Here is a 17737-nt window from a genome sequence, read left to right as displayed (position 1 = left end):
TAGGGGAAACCTGTCCCAGTGCGGGCTCCTGAGCCTCTCAGAGCCCCGGGATAGGATTCATGCACACGCTAGTGTGAGACCATCGTCGGTGACAGCCTTGCTTCAGGGGTCACAGAGCCATGGACAAATCAATTTTATTGACTTTCGAGCTGAAGGAGCCATGGGCCTGCAGCCCATTTCACCAGGCCTGGGGGTCGAACACGGAATCCTCAGTCCCCTTCAGCGCCCATTTCCTCCATTTACCTGGCTGCCGCAGCTCAGGACTGCAATGAACAAATGGGCCAAACAAAATTCCTGTCCTCAGAGGCCACTGTTCCAGGTGGTGATGAAGCCTCAGATTCCAATAACACCTGACTTACAAATACGGTCACATCACAGTCGCCCCGTGATTCCACCATCGTGTTACTGTCATACACATTTACAGATGGGGAAAGATTTGTGCAAGTTCTAGAAGCTTGTAAGTCCCAGGTTATCCCCTGGGACTTGCTGGGCCTCAGTTGGCACACTTTTGTACCCCATGGGGTATGCGGCAATGTCTGGGGACATTTTTGGTTGTCATAACTGGGGGGTGCTACTGGCATCTAGTGGGTAGAAGCTAGGGATGCAGCTAAACATCTTACAAAATTCACAGTTAAGAATGATCCACCCAAAATGTCAACAGTGCTGTGGTCGTGACCAGAGGCAGTTCAGGGATAAGTGGCAAGTATTTAGCACTGTAGCATGGATATTTCTTCTAAGCCCCGTGGTAGATAAATCTACCCATTTTACAGAAGGGAAAAGTGAGGGTAACTGATGCCCCAGGTCTCCCTAGCTAGAAACAGGTGGAGCTGGGATTTGACCCACACCTGTCCAGCTCCAAGTGACTATGGTTCTGCCACTGAGACTCCTGGTCATCTCAGAGCCAGGAGACTAGAATCAGGTGGAACAGGAGGTGGTTGGATAGTGGGATGGGATGGGACCTGGTGGAAAGCAGCTTGGAACCCCATATTCCATCAGATTTTGGGGTCTTTTTTGACCCCTGCCCAGTGCCAACCCACCCAGTCAATTTGCCTAATTTCCCACCAAGAAAATGGCTTTGAAAGTCATCTCATGTTTTGTTTCGTTTTGTAGGAGCTGATCCTCAGGAGTCTGTCCTCCACCTGGCATTAGATCTAAAGCTTGAACTGAAAGTTCCCTTCTTCAAGCTGGGGCTGATCTCTGGATGTCTTGTGTGACGACCCCAGAGGCTGGCCTGCATGTCCCTAACCTAGGGCTCATGGAGCCTCCAGCCCCCAGCCCCGTGATCCCCTTAAAGGGCTTCCCAGGCCTGGCCAGCCGCCCTCACTCTGCCCCATCCCTCCAGGCCCGGAGAGCCTCTCTTACCTTGAGAGCCTGGGCTGCAACAGGAGGTGGGGAGATCTGAGATTCCTTTTTTCCAATTCAGAAAAAAATGGATTCCTTCAGAAAAGTCACCTCCAGAGACCGTACAGTGGCACCTGCCAATCACTGCAGAGGGTTTTTCTGTGAGCAGACACTTAGTGAGCCTTCTGCAGGCTGTGCAGTGAGCCCTGCGCCCAGGGCCTACTGGGAGTGTTGCTGGGAGATCTGGGTTGCGGATCTAGACAAGGCGCCCTTCCTTCCCACACAGCAGGTGATGAAGTCAGGGGAGAGAGGAGGCCATCGGCACACGCTTCCAGGGGCCTGTATTGTCTCCTGGCTTCACCCCAGAGGCCAGGCTCCTCTCCTGATGGCACTGGGGGCCCTTCCTTTCTCATTCTTGTTGTCCCACATGGGCTCAGAGTGACAAGCAAAGTGCTACTTCTAGAACACATTCATCTGCTTTCAAAGTCCTTGATGGAGAAATCTTCCAGGAGGGAATCACTCCCGTGTTTGGAGAAGAGATGGAGACTTTGAAACGGTATGGGGTACAGGATAGATGGCCAGTCACGGCCCACCCTTTCTGCCGGGACTGGGGTTTGCATATATCTGCTTGGCACAGTGGACCCTCCTATGGCAGCCTGGGTATCCTCAGTCCTGGAGGCTGAAGTGTGGGGAAATGCATGTGAAAATCTCTTCCTATGCTCAGTCAAAGAGATGGAACCACCAGGAGTGATATAGGATAAAGAACCCACGGCAGGGATTTGACCTCCCCCGGCTGCTGGGGCTGGTCAATAGTCTTGACTCTTCTCCACGGAGGCAGGTGGGGAGGCCTCCTTCAAAGGAGGCGGCCTCAACTGCACTGTGCCTGCACCGACCCTGCAGACCGAGCCCGGCTCTGCTTCCCTTCTGCCTCAGTTGCCTGCACAGATTTCACCCACACCACACCCGAAAGGGAATTATGGAAACCCTTGTTCCTCTTAGCCAGGTGACATATTGTAAAATCAACCAGATAGGCTTTTTTTTTTAAAAAAGAAAGAAAGAAAGAAAGAAAAATCCAAGATATGGTTTTATTTGTTTCTATATTTCGGGCTCCTGGTTCCGTGTGCTGTTTGTATTCAAGGTGCGTATCTGTGTGTGTGCCATTTCCACACATTCTGTGCTGGAGGTGGGAAGAGGAGAGAGTTGAAGACAATAGCAGCACATGAAGCTGCAAACCCCAGGCTGCGAGGCTGGCATCCCTTCCCCACGAACCAGCTGCAGATCTCAATCAATTCAATCAATGGGCAGTGTTTGCTAGCCATAAAAATAGCCCAGAGGTTGCTGGTCAGCGGCTCTAAGATGGATGACCAGTGGCCCTGGAGGTCCCAAAGGTCAAAGATGACTATCACCTTAAAATGTAATCTGTGCCGGCCCCCAGCCCAGGGCCTGGTGGGAGGAGGCCTGCTGGCCATCTGCAGCCATCCTCCAAGCCAGGCAGCTCTCAGCCCGCAGCCTGGCAGGTGGCCTCCAGTTCTCCTGGCCACATGGTCTGTCTGTCCATCCTGCTTTGCCCTTGGTGCTGCTGTGTGAAGTCACTCATTTCTGTACCTACTCCTGCCCCCGGGACATCCCACGGAGGGCTGCAAGATCACAGGCTGCTCTTTCACTTGTGACCCCTTCGCCCCCATTTGTTAAGCAAACCCTCACCCCCTCCAGCTGTGAGTGGCTGCTGTTTCTTAGGGCGATTCGCCCTCCCCATCTTTGGTGTGTTGGTCCGATGGATTTTTACCACCTGCCGTGCTGCATTTGGGTGGTGCCAGAGGATGAGACACACCTGAGGAGCTGCACTGAGCTGTGCGGTCACCTAGGGCTGCTCCCCTTGGTGTCTGCCCTTGCTGGCTAGCTCTGCCTCCTAGAAATCAACTTCCTTTCACAAATCATCACAGTTGGGCTATTTAATGGTTGATGCGTCACCCGAAGATGCAGTATTTCCCAAAAGTCAGGAAGCAAATAAATTATTACAGTTTAAAAATGAATCTATTTATTGATTTCCTTCTTTTACACTTTTAATGCTAATTGTTTTTCATGGTGCATGCATTTGGGATTCATCAAAATGAATTCTTAACGAATTTCCAAACACAAAAATTATAGCAGGATAACAGAGTCGAATCATCCTGCCGTTTCTCAAAGACCTTCTGCTCTGTGGGGCCCTGGCGAGAGGATATGAATCACACATCTCCTGTAGTATGTGGAACGCTGCAGCTACACGGAGGAGGGGTGGCATTACACCTAGTTACGCTGTGCGGGCACTAACTCTGTGCCAGGCCCTGGGCTAGGCTATTCACAACGCTGTTTCATTGACTCTTCATACCAGCTCCAGCATCAGTTTGTCATTCCTTAGTTAATAAGAAACAGACCCAGAGCAGTTCGTGTATCTATCAAGTGGAAAGACCCAAACACAAGTGGGTCTACTTGGCGCCAGAGGGCCAGCTCTTTCTACTTGGCTGCTCCCCAGGCTGAGTTGGTGTCTACTGGCTGCAGCAGGTTCATCCTGGGATGTGATTGCTGTCTCTGCCTATCTATCCCTCTCCGAGGAGAACCTCTACCTTCAGGCTGGGTAAGCCTAATGCACGACATATACCGCACATCTTGGATTGGTCTATTCCTGTGTCCATCAACGCAGGCAGAAGCCATCACTGACTTCTTATTTTTCCTGGCGAGACCAACTCTTGGTCCCCTTCCTCCTCTGTAGTCACATCTTAGACACATGGCTCTAGTTAAAGATTTTGCTTCCTGAACTTCCTTGTAGCACAGTGCAGCCACGAGTAGCAGGATGTCAGTGAATTTGATACCAGCTACACATAGGTTTGGCTTTTAAAGGGAGGAAAGTACTTTTTCTCATCTGTCTTCCTGGAATTCAGATACGATGGTGAGAGTGGGAACAGCCACATCAGGCCATGAGGCCGTTTCACGGTGAGAGAATGACAGAGCCTCAAGATTGAATGTCCCTGATGTTAAGGGGGTCTGGAAGAGTATCTTTGTCCTGGACTGCATTCCTGGACTTGTCTGTGAGAGGGAGTTAAACACCTTTCTTGTGTTTCGGTCATTATCATTTGCATCCTCTGTTACAGCATCAAACATTAACGTAGCTGCTCAAGACAATGTGGGCCATGGTGGATGTGGTCAACTCAGTGAGGAACTCTGAGAGTCCACATCCTCATCGCCAGAACCTATGAGGACAGAACCTTGCACAGGAACAGGGATTTTGCAGATATGATTGATTTAAGGATCTTGAGATAGCAAGATTATCTTGTGTTATCCCAGGAGACCTAACAGAGGTAGGAGGGTTAGCTATACCAAGAAGGCGATGTGAAGATAAAAGCAGAATCAGAGGGAGAGGATGCTACGCCACTGGCTTTGAAGATGAAGGACGGGGCCATGAGCCAAAAAGTGCAGCAGACTGAAGAAGCTGGAAGAGGTGAGAGGAGAGCCCCCATATCAGAACCTCACCAGGGAACACACCCTCCCACGCTAACTTAGTACAGTGAAAATGATCTTGGATTTCTTATCTCTGAAGCTAATAAGATATAAATTTGTGTTGCCCTAAGCCACTAAGTTGGAATAATTTTTTACAGCAGCAATAAGAAATTGATTTAATGGGAAGCCCAGAAAAATGAATAACGCTTATGAAGGAAAGAGCACGTTCTGTCAAAGCAATAATGCCCTTCCATCTGCCTTCTGTTCCCACCAGTGAACTTCTCCCCACCCTTCAAGACCCAGCAGCCGCCTCCCCTGGGAAGATTTCCTGGACCACAGCAAGCAACTGGCTCCTATGCTGATCTTGGCAGAGATATTAATATTGGGACAGGAAGATGGGAGGAGACAAGTATGGCCCTAGCTCTGCTAATCTGAAGCCTGACACCAACGGCCCTATCTTGTGGAAATGTCCTGCGACCGTGGTTACCAACAATGCAGATCAGATGACTTGGTGCTCAGCCATTCAGAGGAATTAAGTAGTCCCAAAGGAACCTGATAGGTAAGGGCTCTCTGTCAAAAGAGATGGGGCTCCCCTGGCATTACCAATATGGCACCTGTCTTGCTCTCCTCACCTCCTCACACCAGGCACACTGTCTTGTAAGCTGACCTCACAATCCTTATCACATAGTGTCCCAGAAAGCTACCACCATTTTGATTTTCAAAGGCAAGAATCATCAATGCTGCTGAAATTAGTAGGCAAAAGTATGATGGGAAATTGTATCCTTGCATAATCTCAAGCCACCTCCCACAAGATACTTATGAAATACAAAGAAGAAAATCACCCAGAATGACACACAGCCACCAGACACCCCGTATACAGTCCTCTGAGAAGGAGCCGGCTTCACTGTTGTGCTCTTATTGCAAAAATGCAATCAAATTGAATTATGAGGAAACATCAAGCAAACAAAATTTTGGGACAGTTTACAAAATAACTAACCTGTATTCTTCCAAGTGTCAAGTTAATAAATGACAAAGAAAGACTGAGGCCCTGTCAAGGATTTGCAAGAATCTCAATTGGCAGCAGACCCAATGAAATCAGGATACCATCCTGTGTCCTGGACAAAACAAAGGACATTCACACTGTAATATTTGGTAAAATTTTAGGGCTGTAGCTTAGTTTAATTATATTGTTCAATGTTAATTTACTAGATTTGATTATTGAACTATGATTGTGTCTGATAACATTAACATTTGAGGATGCTGAGTAAGGATGTATGGAAATTTTTTTTTTTTTTTTTTTTTTTTGCGGTGCTGGGGATTGAACCCAGGGCCTTGTGTTTGCAAGGCAAGCACTCTACCGACTGAGCTATCTCCCCAGCCCTGGAATACTCTTTGCAACCTGCTTGTAAGTCAAAAATTATTTCAAAATAAAGAGTTTTGTTTTTTTTTTTAAGTCACAATATACTGAATACTTCCATATTATTAACTTGACTTTATCCTGTTTACAAACTCTCAAATAGTTGGCATTATCTATATTCACTGGCAAGGAAATGAGGACTCATCCCGGTGAAACCCATGTCCAAGGTCACCAACTCATAATGCTATGTCAACCTGAGATTTGAATCTGAATCTCATATTTCCAACTTCCATATGCCTTTCCAACTGAGATGAACTGGCTAAAGATAATAGCCAGTGTTAGAAGTCCTCACTAACAGCACTTGGGCCTAAGCCACGACTCTAGAGCACACACAGTACCATCAACCATCAGAGAGAGAGACCCAGGCCTGACCAGCCCCTGTGTTCACTAGTGAGCCCACCCTTCCAAGGCTAAGTCAGAGCGTCCTTCTACCACAGACAGAGCTGAACAGCTCACTGGGAAGCACGAGACACCGTCTACAGTGCTCTCAGCCAGCCAGGGCTCAGTGCACGCGGTCTTTGGATCCACACAATTCTAGTTACTGGTGCGTTGACTTCAGCTCCCAATCTGTGAAAGAACTCTTGAGAAACAGAGCCCTGGAGGACACTTGGGTTTTGAGGCCAGGTTTTCAGGAAATTTCGTCCTGACTTTTCCAGGACTAACTTGGATTCTGCCTGCTGTCCTGGGGTGATGATTAATTATTCCCCTTCACCTTCAGGATTGTTACAATTAGGACCATAAGCTACATGGTCACCACGTGTAGATATTATCTAGTTGACCATCTTTGTTTTTCAAGAAAAGAAAGGAAGGTCAGAGAGGTGGAGTGACTGCCCATGGCATTCAGCGGCAGGGTCCTCAGGGTGACTAGTTCAACCACTTAGGTTGAAGTGTGGTGGTGGTGGTGGTGCTTTTCCATCCTGGTCTCTGGCTCACCCTGCTGCCTTCCCTGGCCCTTTCCTGGAAGGAGCTGCTTCACTAGGGTCTCTCTCTCAGGACTGTTGCAGCAGACTCCTGGTTGGGCTCCCCATGTCCCGTCCTCTTCTCCAAGCCCACAAGTCAGCCAATGCTTTCTTCAGAACACAAATCTAATCCTGGCCCTCCCTGCTGAACAGCCCACCGCAGCCCTGCGGGAGCCTTGCATGGCCTCTCCCCTCTTAGGAACCACGTCCACATCCTACTCCCCTTTGGTCCCTCTCTTCCCACTCACTCTGCCTTTGCTCAGATGTGCTGGCCTCTGATCCTTCCTCTCAACAGAGCCCGACTCTCTCCTGGCATGAAGCCTTGGGACATGCTTTCCCTGGGCCTGGAACCTGCTTCCACCCCTTTACCCTCTTGCTGTAACTATCACTCAACGTCTGTCTTACCTGCTGTAATGAAAGCTCCATGGGGAGGAGCCACGTCTGCTGGTTCTCAGCTGCGTCCCTGGTGGCTCCTGAGTGCTGAGTGCTCAGGGGATCCGTCCAGAAGAGCTGAACATCCTCATTCTAGGGATCAGGTTAGAAAACCACTCACGCCATCCAGGCCAGCAAAACAGAGTTTTCTCCATACCTGATGCCCCAAGAATCACCTATCATGTGAACAAAACATGACTAGAAAGAGAACTTTACAAAATATGTTCTCCATAAAATGAAACATCCCGAATCTTGCGTCCCAACACAACACCGTCCACTGGAAGTGACTGTGGCTCCCCTTCTGCCTATTCCAACAAACCTGCCATGTTCACAGATCCAATCACCTGCCACTCCCCAAGCACAAACAGAAACACAGTAAAAACAAACCCTAGCATAAGACCTTACTGGACTTGTGAGGTCAGCTCTTCATATCCCCCCACCCAACAGATGGGAACCCGCCAAGGGGTTACCAGGTTGCATTTAGAGTCAGGGCTGGACTCTGGGCCTCCTGCCTGCCAAGCTTTTGATGCCCAGCTTCTGGGCATTTCCTGGGGAAGCAGCATACCCAGTGAACCCCAGGGTGAGAGGTCAGGCTTTCCGCTTGGGATGTATACTGAAGGGTGATGCCCACTCCAGCCTCAGCCCTACCTAGAGCCTGATGAAACACCAACAATCCCTGTGAGATGGCACATGGACATAACGAAGTGCTTCTCAAACTTAGGGTGCACAGGAGTCACCCAGACAGCTTGTCAAAAGGCAGAGTCTGACCCAGGAGGTCTGGATTGACTGGGATTCTGCATTTCTATCAGCTCCCAGGGATGTTGAGCTGCCGGTGGCTGGACCATTCCTTGAATGGCATGGCTGTTGCTCAGCCATAGGTCATTGGTATGGTCCAAATGTTTCAGGTTCCCTCCGATTCATGTTGAAACCTGCCACTGTGATGGGTCTGGAGGTAGGGCCTCTGAGTTGTGATTAGGTCATGAGGACTCTGAATGGGATAGACCCATCGAGCTGCCTTGTCCTTCTGCCATGTTAGGACAGTGAAAAGATGTCTTCCATGACCAGAAAGCAGGCCCACCAGAGACTGAATCTACCAGAGCCTTGATCTTGGATTTCCAAGCCTTCAAAATTATAAGAAATGCATTTATTTTGTTTGTAATTCACCCAGTTTATAATTTTTTATAGCAGCCCAAATGAACTAAAACAGCTGTTTATTTCCTGAAAAGGGTCAGATAATAAATATTTCAGGCTCTGTGGGTCAAGAGGCAAAATCAAGAATATTAAACAGGTACTTGAATAACCAAACAGAAAACAAATTCACATACTTTTTTATTGATAAAATTCAAAACATAACTGAACACTATATATATATATATTTTTTTTCTTTGTAATACTGGTCTATTAAAGAAAAGACTGAAATTCTTTTGCCAGGAGGGTTAACAGTAACTACCTTAATAAGGTGGGGGGCGTCATTCTAAGCAGGTTTCCAGCACGAGGACTGTAGGCTCCACTCCCTCACGCCCAGGCCCTGGTTATCTAACACTGCATCTTATCAACAGCAGCACACGAAGGGTCCTGGGAGGCGGAACACGGCTGCACTGCTCTTCCGTGCCTTTGTCTCACGAATCTGGTCCAACGTGAGACTCTCGCTTTCTATTTTTTGGCCAAGTTTTTAATCAATACATCAGAAGCACTTCTGCCTACCTCTCACCCCATGGTTTGTCGGGTGGGGTGGTGGTGTTTAGAGGGTCACGTGCATACGGTTTGTACAAGTGGTTCCCACTCCTGGGGATATGTTCCTAATCAAGACTCTGCAAGTCCAAATGGTGTAAATTGAATCTGATTTCCCCACAGCAGCCAGGCTATTATGTGGGATGATGTGAATGGGAATTTGCTGCAGAAAGATTCCCACAGGCGACGGGAAGAGCGAGAGCACAGCAATCGGGTTGTGACCATGGATAGTATTTTCCAGCAATGGAGAGCGAGCTGGGTGGGGAGATGCTGTTGGGCACTAGTTTCTGCCTCTGGGGAATCTCAGGTCTCTCCCTCTTTCCGGAAGTGAAGCTCATTGACTCTTCAAGCATCTGTCCAAAGTGTTCCTTGGCTCTTCTTGGTGTCCTTACACCTGCTACAGTTCGAGTTCTCAGCATCTCTTTTTAGTCTTGTCACCATCTCCAACTGGCCTCCTTGCCACATTTCTTTCTATTTTCTAAACTATTATTCACCCTACCACCAGGTTTAGCCAAGAAATGGGATCATTGTCTCTCTAAAACGAGCTGCCCAGACCTGTCAGGGAAAATCTCACTCCAGCCTGGCTTCATTTCCTGCTATGTCACTCAACGCTGCCCAGATTGTTTCAAACACTGCCTGCAAGTGGCTTAACGGCTGGGGAAGCTGACCATCCTATGACAAGGAGGTGGGGGTGAGCCGCTGCAGTGCTGGCTACTCCTGGAGCCCAGGGGTGTCCTCCATCTTTCTCCTCTCTGCATTCTCAGTGGGTTGGCTCAGGCCTTTGGTGGGTCCCAGCAGGGGTCCAAGATAGTTCCTGTGGTCCTGGATATCAGATACTTACCATATAGAAACTACTACTTGAATCTCTTTCTTTATATGGAAGGAGCACCTTTCCTATAGCACCTCCTTCCCAAACTTAGCCCTACCATCTCCCTGGCTAGAGCGGCACTGAAGCCTTACCTAACCACAACTAGGAATTGGATCAGCATCATTGGCTTAGACGTTCTAGTCTCCAAGGCCAGTGAGAGAATCTCAACCTAAGCATGGTCACATGGTATGTTAGCAGAACCAAACCCAGGCTTAGTCTCAGGGATCGAGGGGAAATGACTCTGGGAAGCAACTGGCTACATTTGCTGCACCTTGAAAATGCCATCTACCCTGACTCCACTGTGCCTTCTGTCATGTGTCCTTTAAATCTTCTTCCACTCCAGGAAACTCCTATTTATCCATCAAAGTGCAGCCACCATCCATCTCTGTGGTGTGGCAGTGTCAGGAAGTGCCACAGTGCCAGTGAGAAAATTAGGCCTCAGTTCTACAAGCAGAAGAAGGTGAATTCTGCCAACAATGACAGGAGCTTGGGAGTGAATTCTCTCCCATGCAAGTCTCAGATGTGAGCCCAGCCCAGCCAACAACTCCACTGCAGCCTCAGAGAGACCTAAGGAGGAGGCTCTGCACTAGGCCAAGCCTGGATTCCCAGTCCAAAGAGGCTATAAAGTAATGAATATCTGCTGTTCTAGACCATTCTGTCTGTGGTCATCTTGTCACACATAATAGCCTCCTCTGCTTCCATTTTTGCCACTCTCTCAAACCATTCCCAATTCACTCTCCATAGAGGAGCTGAGTGTTTTTTAGCTAAATCATATCAGACTCTCAATGTATGACTTTCAAATGACGCCTGAGTCCCCATGTATACATTTGAACACTATGAGATTCCTGGTTCATGGGACAAGGTCCAGCCTGCTACCTGCAGCTGCACTCCCCACTGCCTCAGGGACCTTGAGTCCATGTATTTCCTTGCCTAGAGACTGCTGTTTCCAGTTGCTCCTCATGTGTCTGGTTCCTTTTCTACCCTCAGAGACTCCCTGTTGGCTTTGCCCACCTCCTCTGAGTTATTTGATCTTATAGCGTAAGTCCCATGAAGCCAGGTGGCAGGATCAGTGCTTCACCTCTGCAATCCCAGTGCCCAGCTTCCTACCCGGCACGTGGGAAATGCTCACTAGGTATTTACCAAAAGGATGAATGAGCTTGATTTTCAGTGGCATCTGCCAGATGTGTATGTTTGGATGGATGTTTGTGTTAGTGTCTAACTGTTCCTCATTCCCAGGCCACACCCTCGTTTCCTTTCTCTGTCCTTCTTCCTTTGTGCTCCCAGGGTATCCTTCAGGCTCAGGTCACATATTCGGGGAAGAAGCCTCTGGTGACAAGGACTAGAAGAGGAAAGAAAAGAGAAAAGAAGTGAGGCATCTGCAGGGCTCTGGCAGCCAGGATCCAGGGAAACAGCTGGAAGCAGTTAAGTAAGCCCACAGAGTCCTGGGCCACCAGGGAGGCCAATGAGCCCAGTGCCAGGGTGCACAGAGGGGGCATGTGACTGAGTGTGGTCATGAGAATCATCCTGGGCTCAACCATCAGAAGCAGGGACTTCGTGTGTGCACACACAAGCAATATGTACAATGGGCTTCACAAAATGCACCATGTGAGCTGGAGAGATTTTGAGATGCATAAATGATGTGAGTGCCTGGGCTCTATTAATTTAGTCCTCTCTAGAAATGCTTGGAAAATAATAGGCACTCAATAAGTCATTGTGGAATAAATAAATGAAGATTGAATTTTGAGGTCCTTGGTTTTTTATTGAGGTCAATATGAGAATAAAGCATGTCTCTCCAGCTACTATAAAACTGGCCTTGAAGACATTGTCCATTGATGGAGAGGAAAGAGCACTTTGGATTTTAATCCTAGCTCTACCACTTAACTAGCTGGTGTGACCTTAGGCCAGTTACTTAACCTGGATCCATGCTCTAACCTGTAGAAGGCAGCCTAACTCATAGACTTACCCAGAGGTTTAAATGAAATTATGTATTTAAAATGCTTCAGGTGTCTCAGAGCATATGTGGACTCTCAAAAGGACCCCTTTCCTTGTCAGAAAGGAGACCTGAGATTAGTATATCATGGAACTAGGAAATGTGCTACAGTGCCAAAGCTGACACTAAGGATTGCGAGTGGGTGGTCTGCTCTGGTTTGCTTTGGAAAGTTCTGATGCAAGTGAGACCCTGTCTCTAAATAAATAAATAAAAAGGGCTGGGGATGTGACTCAGTGGTAAAGCATCCTGGGTTCAATTCCTGGTACCAAAAAAACAAAATTCTTATTCATTTTAATATTCTCAGAATAAGATAATCAGAGAGAGAGGAGCTAAGGCCGTGTAAACCCCTATGTGACCATGAATGCTGCGTTGGCCCCTGTCCTGGCAGGAGGAGCTCTTCCTCCTTGGTCAGCAGTGCTGACCAAGTGGAGTAAATAAGATTTGTCATACTCCTGTCTAGATGGGAGTTCAAGTCACCTCGGGGGTGAACTCTAGACATTTGGTTTCTGATTCTATTTTTTTTTTTAATTTTTTTAAATGTTGATAGACCTTTATTTTATTCATGTATTTATATGCGGTGCTGAGAATCGAACCCAGTGCCTCACACATGCTAGGCAAGCGCTCTACCACTGATTCTATTTTTTTTTTTTTTTTTTTTTTTTGGCGGTGCTGGGGATCGAACCCAGGGCCTTGTGCTTGCAAGGCAATTACTCTACCAACTGAGCTATCTCCCCAGCCCCCCCCCCCCCGATTCTATTTTTATACTCTTAAGTTGTGGAGTATATTTTATGTATATCACTGATTTTCAACTTATTTTAAAAAATGGCTCCACAGAGAACAGCATTCAAATGAAGAGGAGGTGCCAGGGAAAGCAACCCTGAAAAGAGATCAGAGAGACATGGCCACCCATGGAGGCAGAGGGAGAGAGCGGCTGGGTATGGGGTCATGGCCAGCAGCACACAGGCTACTGAGTAGTCAATGAAAATGAGGGCTGATGGCTGCGAGTCCAAGTCTACTTTCTGAAAGACAAACATTCCAAAGAGAGAAAACCCCATTCCTCAGTTACAATATAATCACTCCTGGGATGTAGAACATTTTAAAGTTCACATTTTAACACAACTATTTCATGGTAAACTAGCCTAATTGTTCCCAAATGAGAATCAACATAATTTCACTTCTTTAAAAATTTGATACAATGGATAAAAATCCAAAGGGAAACAATGGCTTTGCCAAACAATTTTCTATTCTACAATCCTCATCTCCTATCACAAAGGACACTAGAAGAACAGAGCAAGAGTAAAGAGAGCAGGTAAAGAGTCTGAGGTTCAATAGTAGACTTGCCTCTTATTAGCTATGTGATCCTGGCCATCTATCTACATGATCTGCAGTTTTCTTTATGGAGATGATTCATGGCTTTTTGGAGTAAGAATTAAGCAAAGCAATGAATGACCTAGGATACTGCCTGGCACAAAGTAAGTGTTCAGAAATGTCCATTTCCTTGTGACTTTCCTGCTCATTTTTTTAAAAGGGAGAACTTTTATCTGGTTGAAGAAAGACATACTGGAAAATAATTAATGGAAAAGTTTATCTTCCTATAACACAGAAGCATGAGATAAAAACCTGAAAAATCTCACAATTATCCCTTAAGAGGGCAAGAGTAGTTAGTACAGTGAGCAGGCACTGGATATTTACCATGTGCAACATATTCTAAGGGCTCTATGTGTATTAACTCTTTTCTGTTTTCATCCTTACAATAGGGCAAGGAAGTAGGTAAGATCATCATTCCCATTTTGCAGATGAAGAAATGGGCATAAGGAGATGTAAGTAACCGGGACCTGGGGACAGCTAATTGGCTTGTAAGTGGCAGAGCCACACTTGAAACTTGCAGGTTCGTTTCCTGGGAAGGAGACGCTGAGGAGATTTCATATTTTCTGGAAGGATATGTATTGGGAAGTGCTACTGAGATCCAGACCATGTGAAAGAAGCAAAAATAGGGAGAGAGAGGAGCTGGACTGTGATACCCAACTCTCTCCAAACCCACTGGGAGCTGGGATGCTGGGTGGCCCTTCAGAGGTGTCCCACACTGAGGTAAGGAGGGTGGAATCTTTGTACCCCATGACCAATGACTGGATACAGCTGTCATTAGGAAGAAGGGTGTGACCTTGAGGAGAGCATGGTTCTCTTCAGTCCAAGCAGTTCCTGGAGAAGGACTCAGCTGAAAGGTGCCAGCTGCCAGCCACCCAGTCTCTGGGGGGAAGAATGCACATCACAGCATCCACTACAGTCATGCTTGGCCCCACTGGGACTCCCTTGCCTCTTTGAAAAATTTTTATACGTTTATTTTATTTGTTTATTTATATGTGGTGCTGAAGATCGAACCCAGTGCCTCACACATGCTAGGCAAGTGCAGTGCCACTGAGCCACAACCCCAGCCCCTCGCTTGCTTCTAATACATTATAGGGGCAACTATTCCAAGATTCTAGGGGAAACTTAGAAATATTAGTGGACTCTTTTGAGAAATGGTTCTGTTGCTCCCTTAGCAGACCCAGCATTTCAGCAACCAGGTCCCACTTGACCTACCTGGGGCAGCAGACCTTTGGAGGCTGTTCTACCTCCCCGGGAGCTCTGCTTATCAGTGCAAGTCCTGGGCCCCATCCTTGGATTATCTTTGGCTGGAGATGAAGTTCTCCTTAGACATTGCCAAAGAGTCTCTCTGGATTTCACATTCAGCCTTTAGTTGGTGATTAATCATCCTCCACATTTTATTGTCTTTTTTCAGTGCACCCAGAACAGTCACCAACATCCATTGTCCTTATAATTTCTATTTCCTGTGCTTCTCAGAAGCCTGCTACCTTGTGCCCTCCAGCAACCTCCTTCCATCAGTATGCCATCCCAGGCCATCGTCAATGAAGGTTTTGACAATCATATAGCTCCCGTGTGCCAGAGACTATCCATGATCACCTCCCACCACTGATGGGCTCCTCTTGCTGTGGGTCCGGGGGCGACCCAACTCCCCGAGTCCTATTTTAGAAGCTGTTTTCGGGAACCACACCTGGTACCAACTGTCATGGGTTTTGTTCTCTGGGATCAGACTATGCAAGAGATCTGCCTACAGGAAGTTCATGGAGCAGTGTTCTCAGGATCAATAGCTGCAAGGGAGGGAAACAGGACTGGAGGGAAGGAGAGGCTGAGACATGAATCATTCAATGAAGGTTTCAGTGGCCTTTGGAAAGTTCTGGAGTTGAGAGGGTCCTTATATCCACTCCTAGTCCATTTTGGGATATGGTCACCCCCAAGAAAGGGAGTGTGATGTTTGGTAAGACAGTTCTTTGGCTGAGAAGAAATCTCCAGAGAAGGACTCAGTAGGGAGTTGTTCGAAGCCAACGCTCCTAGAGGCTGGGGGAATAACTGCTTCCATCCTAGGGTGGGAGGATCTGGCCAGTACAGGGAAAGGCATCCACCTTGCTGTGCCTGCACACACTGGGATAAGAAGGATGTACACTTTATTTTTAAAATAAAAAGAGCTTTAAAAAAATGAAATGTGGAACTAGAATTCAGAAAAATATTTAATTAGCATCTTTGCCATGTAAATCTCAAATGTCCTTTGATATGGGAGTCTGATTTCCCTCAGTTGCAGTTAAAGCTGCAACTAAAGAGCTGTCTGGACCCTGGGCAGTACCTACCAATGTCCTTCAAGTTATAGGTCTGGTGTAGTTTAGACCCATTCAGATCACGCAAAGATTTGGGCTTCCATAAATTTCTGCCTCAAAACATTCCCATCTTCCTAATTAATTTCTTTTTATTCTTCAAGGCCCAGCCCAAATAATTCATCTCTGGGATGCCTAATTTGCCACTGTCCTATCATAATTGATCACTCTCTTGTCCCCCTTTTAGCTCTTCACCCATCTGTTTTTAGCACTTATTCCATAGTGTTAGATGGTGAGCTCATCAACAAGAGGAAAATACAGAACATTTGCTTGTCACATGCTAAAGTTCAATCAATACTATCTTATTGGATAAAAATAACATTTCACTGCCAGATCTGTACATTATTCACACATTTTCACTAAAACTTAAAGTTTGTCAAGTTTTAGAGAATGCATTTCTTATTTGGGTAAACTTAAGTGTTAAGTCATTTTGACCCTAGTCAAAATAAGTTATTGGCAACAGAACCTTCATATTTGATTTCCCTTGCTTTGATGATTCCATGAAACCCACTCTGTTAACACTCTGTCCAGAGTCTTGTTCAATCATGATGGCTTTTTGCAAGACACTCATTAAGTAGCTCAAAATCATCACTGATTCTAATGTGAATCCTAAGTGAAATATGTTGATCTACTTTATTTTTGAGGAATTGGTTGTAACTTCAGCTGTAATTCAAGCTGTCTCATCAATCGGCATGTTTGCACATCTCTTCATGTCTATAGATTTTGGGGAGAAGCAAGATGGCAGCACAGAGCAATCTGACAAAGTCTGATGAATATGAGCAGAACCACAGAGGCTCTCCTTTGGATAAGTTGTCCAGACCTATACTAGAGTACAGATAGAGATGAAAACACAGCACACAACAGAGTCAACCATGTTTTCCAAAGGACATGGGCAACCTTGTTTATACTTGCTCTTCATGTAAAATGTCTACTAAAAACATGAGCTTGCATTTTATTGAGTGCTTACTAGGTGGTGCACTTCCAAGCACTTTACAGGTGCAAGTTCATGAATTTAACAAATTTAGCAGATATTCATTTGATTTCTACTACAAATTTTGCATGACATATTCTTGGCTTTCTCTGAGAAATCTCAGAATACTGAGGAGTGTTGGCTGGCTGCATTTTCCTTTTGAAGCAAAAAGTAGACTAAAACCTCCAGCCTGAGCAATCTCCTCAGAATAGTGGAATTTATTAATGAGAAAGAGGGCATATGAGATTTTCTCTATAATTTCAATAAGTGTTTTCACTGGGCATGCCTATGAGGATCACTTTATTATACCTGAAAATTTCCTTTGTGCTTCTGATCTTGTCTGACGGTATGGACACAATCTCGACTTCTTTGTTCTTTTATCTGTAGGAAAGAAAACAATTCATATCTGTTGGTTGGAGGCGTGTGTTCACAGAAGGAACAATCCAGTCTTGCTGGTGAGAATGGAGTGAGCCGCTTATCTTTTTCTTGGAGGTGCTCAAGCTTCTCACCTAAAAAAGTCCCAATTAGGATACATTTATAAGTATTGTGCTTAAAGGGACATGGGAAAGGAGAAACAATTTGAGCTCTAGAGGAACATGACCTCTTTTCTCAGGTCAACGATTGAACCAACTGTGAAGAGGGCCTAAGGTTTATGATGTCAACGCAGCAGGATCAACATGAATTACACAACCAAATTTCAAGATGGGGAGGCAAAATGATATCATCACTCAAAAACCAATTCATGTCCAAAAAAACATGGACACCACCAAGTCTGACTACATTGTCGGCAGGTGATATTCACAGTGTTTTCTCTAAAATTTAAGGTATCGTTAAAGAGGGATGAAAAC

This window comes from Sciurus carolinensis, chromosome 15 (assembly GCF_902686445.1).
Source record: "Sciurus carolinensis chromosome 15, mSciCar1.2, whole genome shotgun sequence".
In the NCBI taxonomy this organism is placed as follows: Eukaryota; Metazoa; Chordata; class Mammalia; order Rodentia; family Sciuridae; genus Sciurus; species Sciurus carolinensis.
This window is presented reverse-complemented; position numbering follows the sequence as displayed.